Here is a 5,451-nt window from a genome sequence, read left to right on the forward strand (position 1 = left end):
TTTCACTCAGCGTCCGTTTGTCCCTTAAATGAACAGGATGCTGCACTCTTTTTTGTTCTTACGTATAGTGTTTTTCTTCTTCTTCTTGATAACCTTGCGCAGTACTGTAACTATTTCATGGTTTGTAGACTAAATAAACTGACCCTGACAATACATATCTATGGAACAATTGTGACATGCTAAAAGTGTTCATCCGCAAAAGTTGATTATGAAACAAGGGCAGAGTATAGTTTGCAAACGTCACGGTTCCTTCAAGCACACAGATGCTCCAATGTTTATCAGATAGCCTTGCTTTGGGCCTGTTTCATTCAGCGCTTATCACTTGAGTTTGCTAACAAGGATGAGCGGCAGGATTCAAAGGCTGGTGTGCAGCAGCTGCTGGAGAGCAACTGCAATCGTGCTCTGCTCTGGGCTTTCCAAAGGCTTCTCATGGGTCACTGTGACAAACAGCTTGCTTTTTTCTGACTCAGCAAAGCTCTTTTTATGTTCTCAAGAATGGGAAACAGGTTTAGTGTGTCTACTCAGGAGTATTTCTGCTCAGGACTCCAGCCAGCCTGGAACAGGAACTCTAGTACTGTTTGGGGCACACAGATTCTTCCCTTTGCTCCACAGTCCTGCAAGCATTTGTCTATATCCTATGCACCACAAACAAACGTGAAACTGAATATATTTTACATTCCAGTATGACATTTAGCATATATCTTGCCCATCATCATTATAATAAAAGGTTGCAACCCATGTAGAGCTAAGTATTGGTACAATTGTTCTGTTGGTGAAAGTTTTTTTGCCCGTGGAATGTGGTTGCCCAAGGGAATTAATAAAGAGTTTCCTCAATTGCAGCTGTTGCATTGGATTTCTCTGTTGTGCAACATTAAAACTTACCTGTCTGCTGGTTTAAGGACCAGTGAACAGAGTACATAGCCCTTGACTGCAGTAAGAAGGAACAAATTGCACGCACCCACCCACACCACATATGAAAAGAAAGAAAGAAAGAAAGAAAGAAAGAAAGAAAGAAAGAAAGAAAGAAAGAAAGAAAGAAAGAAAGAAAGAAAGAAAGAAAGAATTATATATATATCCCTTGGGGAGTGTGTTGGTGTGTGGAATTATGTCTTCTTTTGGAAGTGAAATGTGAAATAGTTATTTGTCTGCTGCCCATGAGTAGGAGTTACATATGAATGGGCCTTTCAGCATAGTCAAGACTGACTCAGAGTCTGCTAACAGGAGTTTCTGTTGTCCTGGCCCTTCCCATTTTCCTTCCTATCTTTAGATAAGGGCCCACTTGCAAATGTGTGTAAGGTTCATTGTTGGAGAATTGAACTCCCAGTTAAAAAGCACTTGAACCAAAGAGCATAGGTATAAAATAGGTGGTGACAAGAGAAGGAGGCATGGGAGTTGCCCGCCTCATTCCAGTGCTTCTCACCTTCCTCACATAAATTTCCCCAAGGAATTCTAAGAAGTTGGTTAAAGGTGCGGGAAGGGGTAAACCACCATTCCTGGCATTGTCTGTGGGAAGCCTTGTGATTTAAATGTACAGTATGAATGTGGCCCAAGTGTTATTGTTCTCACAAATATGTGATAAGGTTCTGTTACTGAGAGCCCGTGTGTGGTGCAGTGGTTAAAACAATAAGTTCTAGGTTCAATACCTACTTAAGCCATGAAACTCACTAATTGACCTTGGATCTCTTTCTCAGCCATAAAAACCTTACGGGCTTGTTGTTGTGAGAGTAAAATGGGGTCGGAGAGAAACCTTGAAGTCCTTGAAGGAAGCAAGAGTTATAAATGATATAAATAAAATGATCAAATTCTGAGCAAATGTTCCGCTATTAAGCATGAAATCCATACTTAATAGCTTAACATTTATTCAGAAACATGTCCATCTTACTGCCAAAACAGGAATTGCTCAGCAGATGTGTGTAGAAGTATCATAGGAGTGTCACAGAATTATAGAAGGGACAATGAGGACCATCTAGTTCAACCCCTTGCAATGCAGGATTCTTTTGCCCAATACGGCCTAGGACCCTTGTACCTATGGGACCGCCTCTCCTGGTATGCCCCACTGAGGACCTTACGGTCTGCAAATAATAACATCTTGGAGGTCCCGGGCCTCAAGGAGATTAGACTGGCCTCAACCAGGGCCAAGGCCCTTTGGCTGTGGCCCCAGCCTGGTGGAATGCTCTGTCACAAGAGACCATGGCCCTGTGGGATCTGACATCTTTCCGCAGGGCCTGCAAGACGGAACTGTTCCACCAGGCCTTTGTCCGGGGTCCAGTCTGACTCCCCCTCTCTCCTTATAAGAACTTGCATGAAGGTGGCCCCCCAACTTTTCTCACAGGCTCATATAAGATCAGTATAAACAGTTAGGGTGAGCATTTAAGGCCCCCATACCTCATTTGTGGGTTGCCATCTGATTAGATTTCACTTTGATTCTGATTTGATTTTAGGATGTATTTTAATTGATTGCTTGATTTTATGGTAATATGTTATATATTTGATGTTAGCCGCTCTAAGCCCAGTTTGGCGAGGGAGGGCGGGGTAGAAATAAAAGTTGTTGTTGTTATTATTATTAATATTATTATTATTATTAAAGTCACAACCCTGAGATTAAGAGCCTTATGCTCTACCAACTGAGCAGACTCTGTCAGACTCCCAACTTTTTTCTTTAATGAAAAGCAGTCATAGAAGCCTGTCTCTCTAAGGAGATTAAAATGGCCAGGAAAAGTGGTCTGTCCCTTTCCTTGCTAACTATTTTTTGCTCAGAATTGGCCCCTTCCCCTTCATGCCCATGAGTACAGGTGGCAGCCATTTTAGACGCATCCACCTGATGTACAACCATTGATGCAAAGGTCCTTTGGGACCCGGGAGAGGGAGGAATGGGGGTGGAACAGGGCAGGGCAGAACAGGGTCAAGCAGGCTTCTGCATGCTCGGCCAATGCGCGCTGGGTCAAGAATGGAACCCCTGCACAAAATGGCTGCCACCTGTAGATATTGCTTTCTCTAGCTTAAACAGGAATTGCAGACACATACGAAATAGGGTTCTAGGCTTCGTTATACAGATGGCACTTACATACCGCAGGGGGGGTTGAGTATTTCAGCACGGCATCTGCTGTGTCCCCGTCCGATCTAGAAGAACAAGACACGAAAAACGAAAATTCTCTATGGCTGCATGTGAACTTATTAGATTTTCTGTGCAAACTGTAAATAGCAGAAGGAAGGCCTTGGGTCCCTGGCAAAAGGCCTGACACCATTCTGTGGAACTGGCCTTGCAAGATAGCCTCTGGAATTGGCCCTGCAGATCCTCCAGGTGTCTTGAAGGACATATTGAAATGGCGGCTAATTAACTGAAGTTCGTTGTGGGTGGGCTCTCTGCAGCACTTCATACAGCTGAACTATCAATACTATGCCTGTAGCTTCTACAAGATTGCAAATGAGCCACAAAGAGTAGTGTAAAATGTTCGGAAAAAGTCAGAATCCCAAGGCAGTACAAGTTCCTCAGCTAAATTTATTCAACATTTGTCAGTGACAACAGCTCACTCATAGGAGCACACGAACCAAACTGACTGGACAACACAATAATAAACCCAAGCATGAACTGACCGTTGACAGTTGAAAGTGCATGCGCTTACTTGCCATTAGAACGTTGTCTACTAATGCTTACACGATTGGTTAGTACGCGCCTTGTAACATAAACTGTGTTAAACCCAACACATAACAACTAGATTAGAAGGAATAAACTTTATTTAGCAGTGTGCAACTACGTGGTGAGATCTCCTGAACTTCCTTTCTGTTAAGTTGTGGGTGAACATATCAGACGACACAGTGATTTATCCAAAGCAACTATTTATTTGTAAGCTGGAACAGAACTGAACTGAACAGCAAACAGCTCAGCTGGCCTGCTTTGTAGCAACATTGTAGCAACAACAGCCCAGGGTTTCCCGCCTAAAGTAATTGACGTGGACCTGAGTGAAAACTATATACATGATACTCCTGGTGGCCAGGGTGAGAACTTCAATACATAACACTTTCCTTGCTGGTGTCACCCAGAACTGATTCTGTCCGCCCCCACCAGCACCACACAACCATTTCTAAATCACTTGGGATCCTGCTAACATCTCAAGGCCCAGCTCATTATATTGCCTAATACAGTGACCTTTCCTCTCTGAGAGAGGAAAGCCCCTTCTTTGCTCATTGGGTTTGTCTCAGCAGCAAAACCACAATTTTGAACTCCAACCAGAAGGCAAGATTAGCTCTAAGTTTGATGGGGCCCGCAGCAAAGCGCCCCCTGGGTGGACTTTTTCTTTACTCATGGTCTTACCTGGCAGGAGTAGCAATGGTGGGCAGCAGCCTCAGTGCTCTGATGCAGCTGCCATTTTAAATTCCCACATTGCCAAGGATGCAATATCATGCTGGGGCATTGGAGGCAATTAATAACAGTGACTCAAATACCTTCACTGGAGGGCTGCAATTTCAATTGCCACAGAGAGGAGGTGTCGTGGGAGACTTAAAATGGCAGGTTAAGCTCTATGGAAACAGGCCGTCCTGGAGCTACAAGCACATGGGCCCCATCTTTACCATACATTTAAAGCAGTGTAATACCACTTTTGGGACGTGGTGGCGCTGTGAGTTAAACCACGGAGCCTAGGACTTGCTGATCAGAAGGTCGGTGGTTCAAATCCCCGTGACGGGGTGAGCTCCCGTTGTTTGCTCCCAGCTCCTGCCAAACTAGCAGTTCAAAAGTACAAAGTGCAAGTAGATAAATAGGTACTGCTCTGGTGGGAAGGTAAACAGCTTTTCTGTGTGCTGCTCTGGTTCGCCAGAAGCGGCTTAGTCATACTGGCCACAAGACCCGGAAGCTGTACGCCAGCTCCCTCGGCCAGTAAAGCGAGATGAACGCCGCAACCCCAGAGTTGTCCACGACTGGACCTAACGGCCAGGGGTCCCTTTACCTTTAATACCACTTTTACAGTCACAGCTTCCCTCTAAAAATCCTGTGACTGTAGTTTGTTAAGGGTGGTGAAAGTTTTTAGGAGATTCCTATTCCCTTCACAGAACTACGATTTCCAGAGTATTTTATCAACTTGTTTCTGTTCCCATGAAACTCAGAGAACTGTAGCTATGATAAGGCTGGGGTGGGAGAAGTCAGGCTGAGTAGCATATACAATGGTACCTCGGGTTACATACACTTCAGGTTACAAACTCCGCTAACCCAGAAATAGTACCTCAGGTTAAGAACAGAAATCATGCTCTGGCTCCAGGTTAAGTGGTGCTCCAGGTTAAGAACAGTTTCAGGTTAAGAACAGACCTCCGGAATGAATTAAGTACTTAACCCGAGGTACCACTGTACTGATGTTATCACTGCTGCCCATGAGCATCCACTGTTGAGGGTGGTTGCTTCACTTTATCTAATGGGCGAATCGGCCCTGGCAGTTATTATACTTGCGCAACATTCAATCG

The sequence above is a fragment of the Podarcis melisellensis genome, assembly GCF_964234715.1.
Source record: "Podarcis melisellensis genome assembly, chromosome: Z".
NCBI classification, from domain to species: domain Eukaryota; kingdom Metazoa; phylum Chordata; class Lepidosauria; order Squamata; family Lacertidae; genus Podarcis; species Podarcis melisellensis.